General features: G+C 39.7%; 1 protein-coding gene across 5 annotated transcripts in view; it reads right to left on the bottom strand.

The window, feature by feature from the left end:
* itgb2 (integrin, beta 2) overlaps positions 1-4,098 on the bottom strand; it is a 30,059-nt gene extending 25,961 nt beyond the window's left edge. The window contains exons 1-2 of one of the 5 annotated variants that reach the window (XM_040147845.1): positions 4,031-4,055; positions 2,215-2,339 (exon numbers count right to left, since the gene is read on the bottom strand). The gene's annotated coding sequence lies outside the window, so the exon portion shown is untranslated. Of the gene's footprint in view, positions 1-990; positions 1,079-1,111; positions 1,235-2,214; positions 2,340-3,831; positions 3,997-4,030 lie in introns of those variants that run through there. The other 4 variants (XM_040147843.1, XM_040147844.1, XM_040147846.1 and 1 more) reach the window with 4 other exon arrangements.
* Between the last annotated feature and the right edge of the window lie 18,293 nt (positions 4,099-22,391).

Consider the following 22,391-nt stretch of genomic DNA (forward strand, 5'->3'; position numbering starts at 1 on the left):
AAACAGGAGGTGACAGTCATCTCTGTGTTTATAAATGTGGAGCCGGTTATACTTGTTGTATCCGGATGAAAATTTGAGCTTTGCTAACAAGATCAATATAAATAATACACTATTAAATGGTAAATAAATATATGCAGCATCTCTACCAGGTGTCCCCACCTGGTAGAGATGCTGCATATATTATATATAAAGTTAGATGTCCAGAATATTCTGGACAGTCACTGGTAGAAAGTGTGCTAATCTACTTTTTAACATCCTTAGGTGTTAATATAAAGACACTCAGCTCGAGTGGTTATCACAGTCAGTCAAATCGTTATGGAATCTCAAGTTTATAAAGGATTTGTACATAACCAGAATTAAAGGTAAAACCCAACGTTGAGAGGTACCACTTGCCCTAAAACTGATCATATATGTACATGCCTAATGTAATAAGTACCACTTTATTAGGTACACCTGTAAAATCTAATGTAATCCAGCTTTGCCAAAATTTTACCTTTATCAAGATAGTAATGTTCAGTTTTGAGGTGCTCATTTGAGAGGTGCCCATTTAACTATATATGTTTATTACTGAGGTCAGCAATGGTGTTGTACTGGATGGCATTATATTCAGAGGTGTTCCTGATATACTAATCCCTCAAATTTGTAAATGGTAAGGACAAAAACCTTGAAACACCAATCAGTATTATGTAGTCCAGTACAACACTACTGCAAACTACAACCTCAATAATAAACATCATAAACATCATCAAGGCCTAACCAATGTAAAGTCTAAGAGAGTAATCTTTACTTGGATACAACTGAACAGATCTTCTAAGTAATGATAGGATACAGATATACTAAAATGCTAATAGCTAAATGCTTCTGAAATACAACATGGCAGTTTGCTATAAGAGTTGGTTATGAGTTTTAAACTTGTAGAAATTGATGCACATTGACAATTTGTCAACAGTTGTCTAAATACAAGAATTTAATCAAAAAACAAATCCTTACCCTTTGTAAGTTGGTTAACCTATGATGAGCAGTACATGACTGCGACTACAAAACATTTGATGTTAAAATATCAAAGGTCCTCTGAACGTCATGCAGTCAGGGAACTACATATGAAACTTACCGTCATTCAGCTTAAATCCTATAAACATCCTCCCACTGTCACAGCTAAAAGCTAAGAGCTTAAATTTGTGATACTGAATATGAAGACAATGATTTCCTGTACACAGAGGCTTGTGCTGCATACTGTTGACACCATACAAGGTAAAAGGGAACAGTGAAGTGTTGGGTCATTAGTACGTTTCTGCTTTCTGACTCAGACTGAAAACAAGCTCATGAGGAAGCAGAATGTATCTATTTTGTATTCATCTATACAAACAAAACTACACATGTACCAAAGCTGACACTTCACTGAATACATTACAACACATTATCAGATGAGATCTGGGATGGATAAATGTTGAGCAGTTGTCACAGTTGTATTGTATGGTATTTAAATCTTACAGTGCATGATGTAGTCCAATACAACACTGGTAACTATGGCCTTTGATATGACCATATATTTGAGTCAACAGATCTGTGACACAATCTGTCTACACTTTAGAGTGAGCTCAATTACAGTGTCCAATTCTCTTACTACTCACAAGAAACAATCTGGAGACTGGCATCTGGAGACGATAATAGAGCTGTAATATATTTTGTAATATTCTTTGCACATCCAACTGCATTTGGCATGTCTTAATAAAAAGTTAAGACATTAACTATACTGTACGATGGCAGAGTTAGATGTGTGGACATATGGCCATCCTGGAGCTCATCTTGTCTTAGTGTACGAAATCATTGACAGAGGGAGGGTATAGATGAAGGCGTGATATGGTCCTGGCAATAACATCAGATCCAGAAGGGGAAGGCAATAAGGTCAGGCCAAAACTAAAAGGACCAACATTCATTCACCAGTCTGATGCTGCTCCGAATAAGCCACCATGGTGACTGAGAGTTATCTTCTGCCAGGAGATTAGTATTATCATTCAGGTCATTATTATTAGAGATCATCACAGCCTCGTTACAGCCAGATATCGTGCTCTGGTCTACCTCTACTTGGATGGTCATTATGGCTGAATCGACTGTTCCATGGGAAGAGGGAATGGAGGCTGCCTTTGAGAGAAAGAAGGAAAAGTACACAGAGCTGTCAGCTGTGTGTTCACAAGCAGGGTGGAGGGCATTCACCTATCCAATGGAAATGGGTTGCAGAAGCTTCTGCGGTTCCTGAAGTCTCTTGGGATCACAGGTTCAAAGCTGTCTCTCAAAGACCTAGTGGAGGAGGCAGAACAAGGAAGCTTCTGGTTCTTGCTCTGAAGAAAGGACAAGGTGTGGGGTTAAGCAATGATCCTAAGGCCGTTGCAGGGGCTGGTGTCTCTACTGCTCCTCCATCACCTCAAGATGTTCCAGGATAAAAGGAGCAAACATCAGTGAAGGGGGGCCTCCTGGCTGATGGCCCTGCAGCTGGCACCGTCAGAGGTGCGTTAGGCAGAAATGCCCATCAGGTGGACCTACCTGTGCTCACACCTAGTCTAAAATCACAAGGACTGTCATCATGCTTGAGCTAATGGTCTCATGGGAAGAAAGGATGGAGGAAGTTTGAGGAAAGCTTCCAGAATAGCAGGCTCTGGTGGAAGAATGCACCAACAACAGATGGAGGGTTAAGTGTCAGATGGAGGGAAAGTTTACATAGAAGTTTCTATGTTCTTGCACTGCACAGCAGGTGTAGGAGCAGATCATTGATGGATGGCGGATGTACAAAGCACAAAATGTTAACATCAGAGTCCAGGGTTAATGTCCATTGTCTAGCGTGTGGTTAGGTTTAGGTGACAAAAGCATTTTGATTATGGTTAGGGAAAGATCATGGCTTTGTTTAAAAACTGGAGATGTAAATACGTCTGTTGACTTTTTTGTATTAAACCAAGACCACCATCTTTCTCTAAATTAGTGAAGAACCATGAGTGCTTTAAACAGAAGCATTAAATGTGGTATAAAACATGATATATATGACTCATATATTAAACTGCACAGAGCATAGAAAGTAGTTAAAATGAGGATAAGCAAGGCAAACAGGGTTTGAGCTGTTAAAGCTAAAAATAGACATCAGTTAGAATGATACTGAAATGAAAGCAATATCTTTCGTTACATTTCAGAACAGCGTTCTGTCCCACGAAGGATCTGATATTGCCTGTTTGCACTAGTGTGTCAGTGATAATAAATTAATAATATAATACTCTGAAAGGAGACAATCTGCTGCCTAATGATTCTAAGTACACACATTATTGTGTCAGTGATAAAAAATTAATAATATAACACTGTGAATAACACTGAAAGAAGACACTCTGCTGCCTAATGGCATTTAAGTACATTTGGCTAATAATAACTTTGAACTCCTACTGAGGTAACATGTTGAAAGCAGAATTTTTTTTTAATAATTATTATACAGTTATTTTAATAATATCCTAATACTTCCCCCACTGGTAGTATAGTCGACTCAGCGAAGACATCTGATTTTACCAAATATATTTGGTTAATCTTCTGCTTTATCATGAGCACTATTTAAGCCTGAGATAGAAAGTGCAAGGTGATCTGTTATGGGTGCTTACTGCAGAGGAACACAGGGTAAAGAGGTAAAAAAGTCGAAGGTGATGGTGTGTTAGGTCTGTTGTTCATGTAAATGATGAAACATCTACAGTCAAAATACTGTATTTTTTAATGACGAATTTAATTCAAATTCATAAATAGCATTGTATTTTGCTCATGTCATAAAAACAGAAACCAAATTGCAAATACAAATATTGGTACCTTTTCTTCAAAATGTGTCAGTTAGTAGTTAATTCAGTCAACTTCCTCCCAGAAAACAAGAAGCCTGTCTTCCTGGAGGACGTTCTTTGAATCACAAGATTTTTGTAAGAATATCAAAATAAAAAGTGATGATGGTTATAAGAGCCATAAAAACTATTCCTTTACTCGAACAAACTATCTTTTATAAAAGCAAACTTACCAGAAACAGGAAGATGCAGCTCTGGTCTGTGGTTGACAGTTGTGTCGAACACTGTGTGGATGAAAAGACTCCACCCCATGACAGGAAATGTGAAGCAACCAGAATGTGTTCAACAGAGCAGCAAGGGTTGTGTCACAGACCAAGCCTTACATATTAAAGAAAATAGCTCGAGCAGATTGCAACTTTATCCCTATATTAACCTTATTGCAGTCTCTGTAAAGAAACTGGCAAAGGAACTTTGTGTTTTTCTTTTAAATATATTACCATTTATTACACTGTGATACATTATTAATGGACCAGGTTAAGTGTATGCTCCTCAATTTGGTAATTTTTCTTTACTACAAAGTTTTTGTAAATAGTGTTTCATAGCAAATGAAAAAGCAGTCAAAACCAAATAGGTAACACATAGAAAATAGAACTATATACCAAAAAGCTATGAAATATCCTTTTTTTTTGCATTTTCGCAAATACAATAAAAGTTTCACAAATCTGAAACTGTGTTTTAAAGAGTCTCTGGTTTCCCTAGGTTTCTCTAGTCCAGATTTTAGCGGTCTGAGTATAGTGGTTTTGAACCTGTACCTGGTCTGATGTGGTCTAGATGTAAAAAAAGCAATGAAATATCCTTTTTCTTTGCATTTTCACGAATAGAATAAAGCTTTCACAAATCTGAAAGTGGGTTTCAGTGAGCCTTGAGGCTTTTACCTAAAATATCTAACACACTTTCACAACAGTATAAGGTGCAAAAAAAAAAGGAGCATCATACAGCAACAATACCAGCATTTACCTTAAATTTTCCTACTGTATCTTAAGCTTATTTAACTTCAGTTGTACTTGGTTGATTGGTTTTTGTGAATGTCTGAGCAAGAAATCTGCATTATCACAAAACACCACAAAAACACACAATTCCAAAGGCAAAGATGCAAAATTTCATTAATTCTTACCAAAAGAACTTCTCACTCTCTGTACAGAAATAGTGTTAAGTTAACACAGCATGGAAAATACTTATTTAGCAAACACTCACCTGAGAATGTAAAACACAGGCATCACATCCCCAGCAGAAGTTCAACAAGTTACTCCTTGTAAACTGCTTTAGTTTAATCTTGTTAGGAAAACTTTAACACATAAACTCCAAACTCTTATCTTGCGTGTATCTTTACTCTGTGTAATGTTGTCCCAGGTTAATTCCCCACCAACAAATGCAAATATTTCTTAACAGGCACAGTTTATTTGTATCATAACTTAAAATGCATCCACTACGTCTTTCAGGGTGAGTCAGTTCACAGTTAATCTGTTCAACTCCCCCTTAAAACATAAAAGGAACAACATATTCAGTATGTTGCCAGTATGATTTCCAACTAAGCTACCATACAAAACAGCTCTGCACCCAAAAACAAATGTAGCTGCAGCACCCCAATACACGCAAACCTGTAGCTCTTCTATTATGTAAGACAAGGCAACAACAATTCGAATCAGAAGAGCTAAATTCTTTATATATAAAATATTTTTTATAACTTAATAAATACTCAGAATTTGCAAGATTTTTGGAGGTTTTGTGTTGTTTGTCCAACGCAAACCCCTTCTAAAGTTATCAAGTGAAAGTTAAGTACAGTAATTAGAATTGTTACTTTATTCCAAATCAACCCGCAACAGCCACAGGCAGACACCCCTCTGCCCCAACTGCCTATGGAGAAATCATCAGTGGTGCCAAAGGAAGGGTCTGCTGGCTGACAATCCACCAGCATTGGCATTCTGCCTTCCTAGCCGGTATTGCCATTCGAAATTGAACTGGGGTAGCTCTGACATCCATCTGTGCTCCATTGCTCCCAGCTTTGCTGTTGCTAGTTGACTTAGGGGATTATTGTCAGTGAACACTGTGAATTTCTACTGCTGTAGATAGTCTCAGAAATTAACTGCCCATTTCAAGGCCAACAACTCCAACTTCATGGCACTATAGTTGTCCATGTTCCTCTCAGAGTGCTGCAGCCCTCAGCTTGCATAAGCCACTGGCCTTTGGCCCCCCTCATTGTCCTGTGACAACACTGCCTCCAGCCCCTGATGGCTAACATCAGTCTCCAAATAAAAAGCTTTGCTGAAATCTGCATAAAACAGCATGGGAACTGAGGTGAAATTAGCGATAATCCTCAGGGTCCTGTCCTTCTTCCGTGCAGTCAATATAAATGAGGAGTATGGGCTGCAACTCTCCGTAATAACTCCCTGTTGTAAAAGCTGTACTAGATGAGCTTTAACTTCCTCATACTTCCTTGGTGAAAGCCTATGCTGATGCTGCTAACTGGGGTAACTCTAACAGGGGAATCTCATATAACAATCACATGTTTGTTTCATCCAGGAATTCCTCACCTGAGCTGAACGTTCCAAATCTAAATGGGGACAGTTAAAATCTAATGGAAACTTGGGTACCCCTGCTGATGGCTGCTCTACTGTGGCCCCCTGCATGTCTACAGAAACCTCCCCTTCCTTTGGCCCTACCTCCTGGAATGCTACAGGGCTAAAACCCCCTCCCACCACATTCGCTACACTAATTCATTCCAAGAGAGTTTGTGGATTTGAGCACACATCTTCGTGACCAATGTTAACAACAAAGGAGTATTAGTTTTTCTCCCTGCAGTTGTTACTCTGAACCCCTGAGGTTAAACAAGGCACATGGACCCCGCAGGTACTACAATTGGTGAAGAGGCCAGCACCTTAGCGAAAACCTTTATTAGTGGCAGAGGAAGGTGTGAAAGACCAGAAGGACAAGATGGGGAATCTCTGCGTTTTTTATTATTATATTCATCCTTATTATGCCTGGCACCATTTTAATTTTTTCCCATGTTACATCATCGGAAGTCTTTCAAAACCAACAGCCCAAACTGGGGGTACACCACCCCCGCATTTTCCACATTAAGTCACAAATACCCCGCATATGGGAGAGGTGTCCCATTAGCCCCTTTCAAACTGAGCCACACACATGCCTTCAAAGAACCATCACCCATGATGGAGAAATGCAGTCGAAAAAGACTGTCCCTAATAACTGATACACTGGACCCAGTATCCAACAGACACAAACCAATTCCCAATGATAATGACAGTTGTACTAGCACAACCAGCCTCCCTAGTGCCAGCATACCTGTTTGTCCTGGCATCCCCCTGCACATCCTTGCTACGTGCCCCACACCTTGGCATCGAAAACAGATGGGCCTGTCTGGTGATTGCCTCTTAGCCTTTGGAATTGTTATGTTTTTGATAATAGTATTTCTGATGCTCTCAGGCAGCTCTCTGGTCCATTGTGAAAAAGAAATTTAGAGCAATCTGCCCCTTTTTATGCAGTAAAACCATCACTGAGTGGTTAATTCAGGTCATGTGACTACTAAAAAGTAAGCACGGGTGAGTCTTATTTGTTTTTTACTTTGTTTGTGTAACTAATTTAAATTCATCAAAAGGGTGATTGGGTCAAGTGTACAATTAATGTCAATTTATGTCAGCTACACCCTGAACAGGTCGCTAGTCTATCGCAGGGCCGACATATAAAGACAAACAACCAGTCACACTCAAACTCACAACTCCATCAATTTAGAGTTGCCAGTTAACCTAAGCTGCATGTCTTTGGACTGTGGGAGGAAGTCGGAGTACCTGGAGAAAACCCAGGCGGGCACAGGGAGAACATGTAAACTCTACACAGAAAGGCCCTAGCCGAACTGGGGTTCTGACCCCTCTTGCTGTAACACGACAGTGCTAACCACTGCACCACCCCTCACCCTGAATCCGTGTAACAAAATCAACTAGCATGTAATGGGTTCTTGGCCGGGCTGCATGCCTGTAAAATATGAACATATGTTGTGTTTGGGAAGACCAGGCAAGCTCAGCTGCTCATTGCTTAAGGCTTGCGTATTCATGGGGGTCCTTCTTATTGAAAATGGAAAAGGTGGGTCCCTCAGCACGTGGCTTATACCCAGGTAGGGGGGCTGCTTACAATTGGGGGTTATGTATTGTTGCTGGTGGCCATAATGGGAGAAGGAAATTACTGTATTATTAATTAGCTTGGTTTGTGTCATAAGGATACTGACGCAAGGAGTCATTTGTGAGGGGGGGGGCGATGGCACCTTGAGGGGCTGATTCTGAGCATGCTCTGGCTGGGACATTGGTAATGTAATTATCATACTGGTGTACCAGTAATTGACATGCACGTTTTTGAACGTGCTTAACACTGCTGCTTCCTGCCTGGTCCTTCATCATCATCACGCTGCTCTCCCTCTTCCATTCCCAATGCCTATGCTCTCCAGCTCGAAGGACCATGTAAAAACTTTTGTGGTAGATGGGTTTAGTTTAAAGACAATCTGCATTGGCACACCAATCAAAGTACAAGGAGTGCTGTTCAATTGCTTATTGTCTCATTAAAGGGTTTACATTTCGCTTTGCTTGGTCACTGTTACAGGTGATTTGTAGCTAAAACACAAATGAAAATAATGATCGATAAAGGTACTCTAATAAATATGAATCAAATTGCGATACTAAATGTTAATTCTACAAGTAAACAGCAATAGCTATAACAAATACTCATAAATTACACAAATAATGCATCTAGAAGAAAAGATCTACAATCACAAACAGGTAGGTTTCAATGTCAACCCTAACTTCTAAAAGTAATTCACAAAGCCTTTTGCGCTACAAATAGCACCTCAGTCTGTGAAAAGTTTTTTCAGAGGACTCCTGAGTCACTACGAACTGCTCACAGTCGGTAATGTGCTTCAGGTAATGCTACTCATTGCATCAATGTTCTGAAGAGATAAAATGATAATGAGCATTTAAAACCATATTTTGATGGCAGATATTTAATAAGGAATCAGTTGGCTCACCAACAAATTGAACTAATTCAATAACAGCGGAGATTATGGTTTTCTCATCTTAATGCTACTTGGACATGGTAAATGGCCATGGTAAAATACAGGTAGCAGCGCTGATGTTTTCAGCCTTTTCCAGCCATTCCCAAGCCATGTGACAGAATTATTCATTAAAGCAAAAACAGTTCATAAAGCATACATTAAATAATAATCAACTGCAATCAATAACTAACCAAATGTGATTTCATCACTATATTGCTGGATTGTCCAATCAAATTGGGGCTATATGTATAATTACCACATAAAAGTCTGATGATTTGTTTTGTCAGTTGGAAAAATGATCACATACTGATGGTAATCGGTGCCAATATAGTTGACAAGTTAATATTTTACTTTGTCCCATGTATGTAATCTATATAAAACTATCTAAATCTAATCTAAATTTAATTTAATTTGTTCATCACACTCCTGTGTAATTAATGAGTATTTTCTTCTTCACTGACACAGACAGGTCACCTGTAAAACACCAGTCATCACAACAGCAAATAAGTTCATTCATGAAACATGATCTCATTCATAGCAACAGGGTCACCCCCACAACTTTCCAATTGCAGCAGTTCTCTCTGTTCCTCGGTTAAAGTATTGTGGTGAAATCTGTCTGAAGTTGGATATTCAACAGATATTGAGTTCAAAAGACCTCTGGAAAACAGCTTACCTAACTCGCCATTATCACATTAAGTTAGGGACCATCTGTAAGTTACTGTATGACAATTTTTCAATACCAACAGGAAGTTCAGGAAATCAGTTCAGGTTCCTTCTCTCCCACATGAGATCACAGCTCCTACGATGGTTGAATCTTGGAGAAAAATAACTTTCAAGTTGTCAGTAAGAAAAGAGGATCTCATTTAAAGGAGAAAAGCAACTCTGTCTGCATGAAACTTACACTTTTCTCCTTCTCCAGTTCTTTATAATCCCCACCTGGAATGCTCTGGGTATTTATACAGGTGAGAGATATCACATTACCACTGTGTTTAAACTGAGTACAGAGAGCAAACTTTGGGATCAAGTTCACCAGATTTGATTCTAAAAGCAAACCACTTATTAGCTTTAATGTCCTCATGATATTGTCTTAAATTATTTCTCATATCATCTATTAGTTAAAACATCTTTGTCCTCTAGTCCTTCTATTACCAGAGATTTCTGGAAATTAAATACAGAGAGCTTAAATGATAAAGAAATAATAACTTAGTTAAGACATTAAATTAAAAAATTAATTCCATTAAGTATTCTTAAATATTCTTAAATCTGAAATTAAATTATGGAAAATACTAAAACAGACAGCAAAAGATTTCTTCAAATTTAAATGAGGAGAATTTAATAAATTTAAAAATGCCAACTATGTGAATTAATGAAACAAAATATTAGTTTAAAACAGATGAATTATAGCCCCACATTAGAAGAAGACACCATGTCAAATTTAAAAATACAAATAGATAATTTAATCATGAATTAATTTAATCATGAATTGTTTTAAATTTTCAAGCAAACAGAAGTAGATAACAAAGGCAATCTAGTTCCTTACTTCAAAGTAAGTTTATTAAATGCGTAATTTAATAAATGTGACTCTAGTTTCGCCATGGAGCCATATTGTCAAGGCATAACATAATGTCTTTGTAATCTTACACCAGTGTCCCCTAAGACATGTTTACATGTTACAAGGAAGTAGCTTAAAATTACAAAAAGAGTTCTACTAACAAAATAACTTATATTTACCAATTGGTTTTACAAATGGAGCTTTTTTGAGGTCACAACTTAACCTCTGCCATATGACGGTATTTGGGTGTGACTGGATTTGTATTTAAATTGGTCTTTGTTCCCAATAAGAACAACCTTTTAGGACCAGCACAGAAAATTGTCAAGGCTGACCCGAGACAGTACTTTACAGAGACGTTTGTGACTTGTGAACTTATTAAAGGGTTTATTTTGGTGTGCTGCTCCATGTACTTGAAATGTTTGATGAAGTAACAAATAATTTATTTCTAAACTAAAACTAACAAGTAATAATAATAAATAATTCAGTGCAGCTGTCTAGATATTTTTGTGGAGCATTCACTTTTTGTCTACTGTCATTAAAAATTCTGCAGAATATGCAGTTGCTTGAAAGTGTTTGGGCATCCATGGTATAAAATTCTGTTACTGTGAATAGTCACATTGGGGTGCATGCTTTGGGCTTGTGTTGCAGCCAGTGGCACGGGGAACATTTCACTACCGCGGCTGTGGTGTTAGAGCAGGTTATCCACTAAGCATCAGATCAATGGTTCAATCCCCAGTTCCTCTAGTCCGCATGTCAAAGTGTCCTTGGGAAAGATACTGAATCCCAAGTGCCTCAGATGTAATCATTGGTGTGTGAATGTGTGTGTGTATAAAAAAACGCTGTCTGTGTGTGTGAATGGGTGAATGTTGCAGAAGTGTAAAGCACTTTGAGTGGTCAATAAGAAGAGCAGTGCATGCAACATGGCCCAAGGAAGAATGGGCGAAAATCCCCCAAACCAGAACTGAAAGGCTGTTAACTGCTACAAAAAGCAAGCTGCGATACTCGTTAAGGAGGGTGTTACTAAGTACTGACCATGCAGGGTGCCCAAAGTTTTTTTTCAGCCCTTTTCCATTTTTATTATTTTGAAAGTAAAAGATGAAAATTAAAAAGTTATCTTGCTTAGAATATTAAAGAAATATGTCATCTTTAACTTTTCCCCTTAGGAAATCAGGTCATCTTTTACTTGCTTAACTATTCGCAGTAGTATCAGTGTGGTATCAGTGTGATTATATATGAGTTGACATACTCCGTATTCTAGCTCTGGTGGAGCTCCTTAGCCTCCTTAGCCCTTCAGGGACTCCCCAAGGTCCTGTAGACTTCAGACCATTTTAAATCGACTCATTGCCCCCAGAATACATCCTTCTACTTGGTTCCACATCTTTAGTCACTACAATTTCTTTAGTTTTGGCACTTGGTATGAGGCCTAAAATATGGTTCTGGGAATTCCCGGCGACCTATCGATTTCACACCACGTTAAAATATGACGCAGTGCCCCAGGAAACTATGGTTCTTTAATTATGAGATTGACAATTTGGCCTGCTGGTGGCACCATAGGGAAGGTCACGGGGTCACCAACATTAACAAGGTTTCATCCTTTAAGCAGCATGAATTTTGTCAAAACATGTCATGTCAAACCACCAAATAGATTTTGAAATATGCCCTTCTGGACTTAAGTGCTGACCTACCAAACCAAATAACTGCCACAGTTCTTCCCAGGAGGCCAAAAAGAGTGTAGTAATGTCATATACGTTTAGTCTGCAGAATACTGCTCAAAGATGAATAAAGCACCCTGTGACGCCTGGGTCAAAATCAAAACCCAAGAAGTTGAATCCTTCACTGAACACATCAATGCAGTGGACAGCAACATCAAGTTCACTCGTGAGGATGTCAGTGGAAATACCCTAGCTTTCTTGGATTGTGCGGTGCACATTGTAGTTTATTAGGTGGTGATGATGATGTGAAGAGGATGAAGGAGACTCCGCTGACACCGTCTAGATTGTATATAAAGGTTTATTACAAAGAAGTACAGCATCAAATCAAACATCAGCAGATCTGCTTGTGAGAGGGTGTGAAAGCCAATGAACCACTCTCCCCTCAGCCTTGACCACTGACTCTTAAATAAGGCCGTTATCTTCCTAGGGCACATCACCAACATATGGTTTTAATCATAAATTGTTATCTCCCTTTTCAGAATGCGAGGCATCCTCTGAGTCCGCCCGATCTAGGGCCTCCATGAAAACAGAAATTTATCTCTGCATACACCTCATTTCCCCCCTCTGAGGCTTGCAGAGCCTAAAAAAAAGGAAAGGAATTACCCATGCATGTTTACAAATGTACCAAGAATGACAGTTCCTGGCTGCAGCTTAACCTTGGCAAGACAACAAATTTGCGGAGTGAGAGCAAAAACCTGTCAGGCAGCTTCCTTTATCACAAGTTTTCTCAATCAATCAAAACAGGAAATTCTTCTCAAGGCCCTCGCTGCCTTAAGCGACCACATATAGTGCTCCAAGCCAATTTAGATAAAAGGATTTGTGAAAAATATGTTTTAAGCAAATACATATAGAATCCTCAGAAAATAAAACCAAATAACTTCCAAACTCAGGCTGGTCGTCCCATCTGACCCTCCAATGGACCTTTCCCCGCCTAGCACCAATCTCCCTAAGCTACGAGAAAAAGAAAATAAATTAGGTCCCAGTGTATTTACATACTGACACAGAACAACATTCTTAAAGCAATTAAAGTGAAAAGATCCCCTAGTAAAGCAAAATATAATTTTGGACTCACTGGCATATAAATGTCCTACTTCAAATATTATCAATATCACAGATTACATGTAACACTGTAGAATGTATATATATATAAGAAAAGACATAAGAAGGTATCACACTGCAGCTCCTCAGCAGCGTTGACTCTCGTTGTAGTGTTGATGGTGTTTTGAGTTCACACATTTTATTTCCACAGTGTCCTTGTTCAGGGCCCTTCATCCGTTTTCCACTGTCCTTGTTTTAAGTGTTTGAGAAATTCGGGGTCCCTGAACAGTCAGCCACCCTCACAGTGGTTTTCCCCAATACAATTCTAGGAGAAAAGAAAGAAAACACCAACCAGTATCTTGCAAAAAGAAAAAACATCAGATACAGATTATCACATTATAATGAGATCTGAAATTCACAATATCATACTTTCACATTATCCCAAGTTTCCCAACATTCACATTTCCATTTCCCCCCTTGATTATACCACTCTATAGTAAGAGACTACAAAATAACTAAATAATATCAAGAATAAATGCATAAAGTATAATGAGATTATATATTCACAAAGGATATTTCCTAATCAATTTGCATTCTACCACCAGTTCCTCATTTTCGTCATCTGGGTTAGTCTTATGTAATACTAGCATCTGAACCTTATGTCCAGGCATCACAACTCCTACCCATTTTAATATCATAGCTTTCGCAAAGGTCAGTAGCAGTGTACAAAAGCAAAACATCACACACAGTGATATAAGTACTGCCATCAAAATCTGAATCAACGCTGCACCTAACACTCCAAATCTGTCTCGTAACCCAGCATTAGCAGACCATCCAGCTCTTTGCAATGCACCAAACGCATCCCTAATGTGCTTCAAAGCTTTTACAACACTAGTGATATTATCAGAGTTGTCAGGAATCAAAGTATAACAGGCATCACCAGTTAAGTTCAAAGCCACGCATAGGCCACCTTGTTTGGCCAAAGTATAATCAAGAGCCATATCATGTTTCAGCAACATCAGTCTGTGACTCCTTTGAGTATTTGACAAGTATTCAAACCCTTTTATAGTGTCATTTGCAAAAATGTAAAGTGTAGTTGATATTATAAATATGATCAGCCAAAAATGTTACACCATACCACGGAAATAGTCCTATACACCATTTCTCTCCAAGACCAATCCTTCAATGGTAGAACTCCAGGTTATGAAAATGTGCCAATTCCCTTTTTTTCCTGCTGCCAGGAGCAGCAGTAGGTTTGACCTCATCAGGTGCTGGTCCCTTCTGGACCGCAAGAACTTCATATGGAACCTTTAATCTTGCCATTGTAGCAGCATCCGTTCCATCTATATGGCAGAAATAAGTATGCTTTTTCACCACAAACCCACCAAATGTCTCTAAAATTCCCTATATTCACATTTGCAGGCAAAGTTTGGTTCTTCAAACCATCAAAATGCTACTCTGTTTACTTTGTGATGTATGAAAGGTCACTGTATATAAACCATCAACACACCCATTAAATTGCGTCTTACATTTATCACAGTCTGCTATTCCCATAAACATACCAGGGCCATTATGCGTTTCATCCGAACAAAAATAGCTTTCAGCCTTCACATCCTCATGTTTGTCAAGTAAATTTACATATGGCAAGTTTCCCAGCCAAGAGCAGTCAAGTCTTGGTCTAAACAGATGTGCTGATAAGGCAATAACTCTATCTTCTCCTGACATCTGTTGATACAACAACCACGATAGCACATAAGATTGAAACTTAGGAAGCAGCAGTTCTGGTACCGTCTCCAATTGCAGGCCATGTGCCTGGTGGTGAAACTCTCACCACACATGGACAATTCAAGTCCCTAACTGATCTTACAGAATGAGTCAACTGTAGAAACCATAAATTTCTACCTACCCATGGGTCTGAAATTTGTAACACCGAAGAGTCAAATCCATATGCTTTCCACTTAGTTTCTCTCTTCTGTAATGCTCAGTAGGATTCAGTCACGTCGTCTGGTGTCAGGTCAAAGTCAGCAAGGTCATCAAGGTCGTTGGTCATGTCTGACAGAATCCTCTGGGTTGTTACAGATGAAATTACATCAGTCTCTACCACAATTGATTCCTGAATTTCAGATTCATTAATACTAATCTCTATTTGCAACATAGGCTTTTGAGTCCCATTAACAAATTCCTCAGGTTTCACTCCTTCATCTGACTGAATCTCTGGATTCCCCTGAAGTGGATTCACAGCCCTCTGGTGTCTTTGATGCATCATACCCCACAGAAATGGGCTCTGCTGTTTCTGGGACATATTGTCAATGTCATCAAATTTTCTTTCCTGTCCATTGACTGCAAAGTCATCCCTGGCATCATCAGAAGTGTCCTCAAGGTCATCACCATTGTCCCCAACATGGCTCTTCAGCCTGGAGGTCTTCATGGACCTCTGCTCCTTCTGCATGTCGTTCCACATTTTCATCTGGCTCTCTTAAGCCTTCAACATCTCTGCTTTGCGAGCACGGCGCCTCTTCTCTTGGTGCTTTGACACAATGCGATAAATGATACCACGTCGGAGATCCGTTAACCTGGACCGCAGTTCCAGTACTGCGAACAACTTCAAATGGTCCTTCACGGCGTTCGTTAAACCACTTCCTTCTAAACACCTTCACGAACACCTTGTCTCCAGGTTGCACTGTGCTCCTCTTTTGCTCATCAAGCCACTCTTGCACCTCTTCTTGTCTTTGCCTGTCAGAGACATACGAGGAAATTCTTTTATGCAGAGTCGCCATATATGTCACGTATGCTCGCATGTCATCTTCCAAAAGGGCCAGACTTGGACCCTTTCCGCTTGTTTGCAAACAAGGCGTTGGCATTCGCCTGGCCATGACCAACTCATGGGATGTCATACGCAAATCACGCAGCTCACTCAAGCAACACACCATTAAGGCCAGTGGAAGCACCGCTATCCAATTTAGGCCCATGTGTTGTCTTATTTTTTTATGATTCGGTTTTTCAAAATGCCATTAATTTTTTCGCAAATTCCTTGGCTTTGCGGGTGATAAACTGCTCCTAGACGCTGTTTAATTCCCAGTTTTTGTAAAATCAATCACCGTTTTATCCACAAACTCTTTTCCATTGTCTGAAGATATCCGATCCGGAAGTCCCCATCTACACATGACCTCTCTAAACAAAAACTTAGCAACAGACTGAGAATCCTTCCGCTTGGTTGGACAAGCCTCAGGTCATCGCAAAAATCTGTCCACTACGACTAGCATATATCTCTTACCTCCCACTGGTTTTATCATGTCAACAAAGTCCACAACTAATTCATAGGACCTCTCGGAGTTGGAATGTGGCCAGGAGGAACCGTCGCACCCCTCCGAACATTGTTTTTCAGGCAGATGATGCACCTGCCTATGACATAATCAACCTGCTCAAGTAAGTATGGTGCTCAGAACCCATACTGTTTCGTAATTTTTCTCCTAACTTCCCCCCTTGTGACATGAGCTAATCTGTGTGATTCCTGAATCAGCAGACCTAGCAGATCTGGACGTGCAACCATCAGCCCCTCATGATTTCACCACAGACCGGTAGAATCTTGGATGGCACCTTGGTCCAGCCACAACCGTTTATCCATTGCAGAAGCTGCTTCTTGCATTAAGATCACATCTCTGAGCGTAATTTTATCTTCCAGGTCCACCTCATGAGTGACCAGAAGAACTTTGCCCAATTTATCTGCTCCTGTGACTGTCTTTGCAGCTTCATCAGCTGCTTTATTGCCCTGTGTGACTCTTGACAAATCCGCTTCATGAGCTGCGCATTTAGCTATCGCAATTTCTCTAGCCTTTATCATAGCATGCAAAAGTTTCATTATCTGAGCATGATGTTGTATTGGGGAACTATCTATCTGAAGCCATGGTTCTTCCATACCGATCCAAACAAATCACACACATTATGTGCATATGCAGAATCTGTATGTATCGTCACTCGTTTACCTTCTACCAACAGACATGCTTCAGTTAGCCCCACAAGTTCAGCAAGCTGTGCAGACGCAGGCTGTGGTATTACTTCAGCCTTTTCAACAACAAATCCACTTCCCTTGGCTCTTACCACTGCATAGCCAGCACTCAATTTATCTCCTACACGATGGCAGGATCCATTAGTCCAAAACTCCAGGTCTGGCTTATGCAATGGGAGAGCTTGCAAATCTGACCTGAGCCTCAAGTATTTCTCTGCTTCTTGAACACAATCATGTGGTTCACCATCATCTGGAGTTGGCAAATTCTCAGCTGGATTTACCGTGGCACACCTCGCTTGGCTGACATCTTCCTGCTCTAAGAGCCTGTGATAGTCTCCGAGTCTAGGCATAGTCAATGTGTATTTGCCATAGTTCAAAAGATTCCTGAGACTATGATGGGTAAGAATTGTCACTGGATAACCCATCATAACAGATTATTCTTAAGGAAACTCCCACCATGGCTCTGTAGTGCAATGGTAACCCCAGCTCTACTTCTGGCAGTGGAATAATAGGAAATGGGTTGACGATTTGTCCCCATACCTGTCGGCTGACAAAGAACTGCACATGCATATTTACCCCCAGTGGAAGTAGACACATGCAACAAAAAGTTCTTAGAGTAGTCTGGAAGCGCCAGCGCTGGAGCCTCCTGTAACTTCTGCTTAATCGTCTCAAATGCCAAAAGGCCATCATGTGTCCAGGAAAGATTACAATGAAGTTGGGCATTCCCAGTGTCTTTAATCATAGCCCTCAAAGGCCCTGTTAGGCTAGCATACTCTTCTACCCATGCTGAAGAATAACCAGCAATTCCAAGAAATGTCATCATTTCTCTTACTCTTCTGGGCTTTGGAGCCTTTCGAATGGCTCCTAAATTACTGTCAGAAATATTTCTGTGTCCTTGCGTTATTGTTTGACCCAAATAAACTACCTTCTCCTGACAATACTGCAACTTTTTCAAAGAAGCCTTATGCCCTTTTTCTGCCAGTATCTGTAGCAATTTAATTGAATCCTTGTGACATATTTCCTTATCCGGTGAACAGATGATTATATCATCCACATACTTAACAAAAATGCTTGTCAGTATCTGATCTATTCCTTCCAAGTAATCCTTCAATACTTTATTAAAAATGTGAGGACTCTGTTTGAAACCTTGTGGCAATCTCTTGTACTCATAGAACTGTCCCTTGTACGTGAATCCAAATAAACCTTGACTGTCTATACCAAGCGGAAAACTGAAAAATGCCCCACACAGATCTAACACTGTGAAATGTGTCGCCTCTGGAGGGATTTGGGCCAACAAAATATGCGGATCTGGCACATTTGCTGGAAAATCAGCCACCACTTCATTCACTGCTCTTAAATCATGTACCAAGCGATAAGAGTCATCTGGTTTCTTCACGGGCAATAGAGGCGTACTGCTCTGGGGATTCTGGGTTATCTTCAAAACATTTGCTTTCAATAGTCCTTCAATTTGTGGTTCAATCCCTTAGACTGCCTCTTCTCTCAGTGGATACTTCCAAGGTTCTTCCAAGGTGGTTTGGTTTCTGGTCGGAGCTCAACTTTCACTGGTTGGGCTGACTTCACAAGTCCTATGTCAGTACTATGTCAAGACCACAAATACTCTTGAACTTGTCGCAGCATCTCCTCTCTCGTAGACCATCTTGACATTGAAATTGTGTCTGTGGTTGTCCCTGTCCTTGAGCAGAGATTATAATCTTAATAAACCGCTGATCTACACTCCTCCAGAGGGCAAGGTTCCCTATTATCGGAGTAAAAAACGCTTCCTCTGCTTCTGCTATAATTTCTCCTACGTTCATATTCTTCAGATATCATCAAAGTCACATGTGGCACACTCTTCTCAATGTCATACTCTTTATCCAATAATCATTTCTATTTATCTTCATAGCTGCTCCTTGTGGTCCCAAAATTATACAGCACAAACTGAACTTTGGTTGACGATTCAACCACTCCTCTGGATTTGATTTGGCAGCATCCTTGTAATACTTGAGTGTACAATGAAAAGGATACTCTGGAAGCTTTGCGTCAGGCATATTTGCTACAATAAATTTCTCCCACAGTTTGACTGGCTCCAGAAGATTCGGACTAGGATTTCCAATCCAAAACAATGAAGAAGCTTCAGTCTTCACTGTCATCAATAGTTGGCAACAAATATCTGTTGGCACTTCCACCAGACAGCTGTCCGCTGTACACCTAATTGTACAGTTCAATCTGCACAAAGCATCTCTTCCCAAAAGTGCGATGGGTGTGTATTCTGACACCAATATTGGTATTGTAGTTTTCTGGTTTTTATAGCAGAGCTCAATAGGTTCCGTGAGAGGAATCAGCTGTTTAACTCCCTCAAACCCGATTGTCCGTATCAATTGGTAGGGGCAACCCCTTCTGTATTTTCACTTGCAAAATTGATTGCTCCATCTGATTCAAATCCGGGTCATTTCCTGTGACATTTCTCCACACTTGATGGGCCCTTGACACATAAGCCCTTGGGTTCTCTTCCTGTCCCAGTGGTTCAATAAGGATATTATCAGGATGTACATTTGTTCGAAATGTATCTCTGAGCGCTCTCCACACACGACCTCTATTTGCAGCAAGCAACTCTGGATCATTCACAGAAGTTCCCACATATAGATTTAGTCCAGCTTTCTGTAAAATCTCTTCCATAGCTGGGACCCCAAAGAGGTTAGCCAAAAGTCTCTTAATATCTCCTATGGCCGACTGTGTTCCCACCATAATCTCTTCCAATTTTGAAATCCAAGGATGCGCTCCAATTTGAAGAGTAGGTAGCTTCTCAAGTATATCTGACATATCTGTATTCTGCAAAGGCTTACACTCTAGATTCTGTCCTCGAATAACCACTGGACACATCTTATCTGTTGGCTTTCCCATTCTTGGGCATAATAAATATTTCATAGTGTCTGACTTTTTAGAGTCTTTTTTCCGTAACTCTTTCTTAGCGAGCTGCAATTCCTGTAATTGATTTTCCAGTGCTTCCTGGCTTTCTAGACTGGTAGAATTGTTTATGTCAAAAATACATTGATCGATATTTTCCTCAACCTCTCTTAAAGTCTGCCATCTTCCTTCTCCATATCTGGTACTATATGTCCTCTGGAAAAACCCTCTCGAAGACGATGAACCCTTGCTTTCTGAGTCTCCATCGCTGTTTTCATTCTCACTTTCATCAGAGCTGTCATTTTCTCGGTTCTTTTTCCTGCACGTTTTGACTCCTCTCTGCTTTAGCCAGTATCCGTCTGACTGCTGGGTCATATCCACCCATGATTTCATCCGAATGACTCTGATCATCATTTCCAAATTCCTTTCACCCTAAGTTTCCAAACAAGCTATTTTCTTTATATTTTTGATGCTTGGATACATCTTTATGGTTGTCTCCGCTCTTCCCGTTTCTATTATTCGCTCATTCTCATCTGCAATGTGATAGTTCCCTCCTGACTGATCACTGGAAGCAGGGGATAAATCTCCTCAAACGTCACCCCCTTCCTATAATGTGGGGGGTTCTTTCTTGGGGCTGTATGTAAGAATGGTGAATTAGTTTCTGCCATTAATTTTTCTGTTTCTTTTGCGTTGTTCTCTATTTCTTCTGCGCCTTTCTCCCTCTTATATTTTGCAGCTTCCAATAATTTCTGTCCCTCATTTTCAAAGAACTGGAGAATGCCAAGCCCTGTTTGTCTTTTTTCTTTGCGTTTCTGTCCCTTTTTACCTTTCTTCTTATCCGTCTTATATAAGCACCTGCATTGTTTTAATTACATCTGGGTTGAGTGCCCCTTCCTCTAGCCAAGGTTGGTCAATTTCAGGCCAATAATTATGCCACTTTTCCGACATTTTTTCTGCACCTTTAATTAGGGGATTAATCTTCTGCACAACATCAACCGGAGTAATTGCTTTCGAAGTTTTGGTGTCCTTCTTCGACATTGTAATGGCTTCCTTATACTCCCTTATCAAATCAAATCAAATTTATTAAAGTTTATTTAGGTTTTTCCTCTCTTTAGTTTCCTATTTAAATTAATTATAAACCACTGTATTTCCACAATTTGTAACAAAGTGAAATAAATTTGCAAACTTCAGAGAATCAATAATATCTTAACTCTCCAAGTTATTCTACTTCAGATTGACTCAAATGTCCTTAAAGACTGTCCATTTACTCTAAGCCCCAGTTCGTCAGTTTTTTTTTTTCCTTCTTCAGTCTCTAACCAAGAGGGAAGGGAGGGGGTAGCGCTCTTACTCACTCCCTCTCACACACACAGAGAGGCAAAGAGTAAAAAACAGAGAAAAACTGCACGCCCATCAATCAACCAATCAATCCCCCATCAAAACCGAAATGCGTGTTTTAATATTGGTAAACTTTATCAGAAGGTTGTCTTTCCCTTCCTATCTTATTTCTTACTCATTCTTGTGCACACAAAACACTCTTGCTGTTCTCCCTACTTCTCTTTACAATAAATGTTTTTCTCGGGGTTCATTTTTGAGCAGATTCAATACGTTTTCCCAATGGAAGCTCATAAATTTTATCAAACATCCCTCAAGGGCTCACATATATTTTTAACAATTTAAGTCCCCTTAAAGACTCATGCCCGGCTCATGCCCGACTCATAGATCATTAGTTTCAAATGTCCTTTCAAAGAGGCTCGTGATTTTTATCAAAACGTCCCCCTGAAAGAGGCTCATGTATATTTAAAGCACTTAATGATTTGGCTCCTCAATATTACTGACCCCTCAGGTCATCTGGTAGTTGACTTCTTACTGTACCCAGAATAAGATCCAGGTCTTCATAGGAAGCTTTTAATTATTTTGGTTCTGTTCTCTGGAATAAAACCACCAGATGACCTGACTACTGTCCATATTTAAAAGATAGCTTAAAACCTTTTCTGTCTGGCTGGAAAACTGTTTTAATTTTGTGTGTGTACGTTGTATGTGTGCTGACTTGGTGTTAATTTTTTAAGAGTTGTATTTCCTTTGTTTTTTAACCTTGTTTTTAAAATGATTTTATTAAGTTGTTTTTGTGCTGATGTTAAGCACCTTGAGCTGCATTTGTTTATGAGAGGTGCTATACACATAAACAAACATGACTTGACTAACTGCCTAACTACTTCAATTAAATATAGCAACAAAAAATGGAGAAAAGCATTGAACTCCATGCAGCTGT

Source organism: Xiphias gladius, chromosome 16 (assembly GCF_016859285.1).
Source record: "Xiphias gladius isolate SHS-SW01 ecotype Sanya breed wild chromosome 16, ASM1685928v1, whole genome shotgun sequence".
Classification (NCBI taxonomy): domain Eukaryota; kingdom Metazoa; phylum Chordata; class Actinopteri; order Istiophoriformes; family Xiphiidae; genus Xiphias; species Xiphias gladius.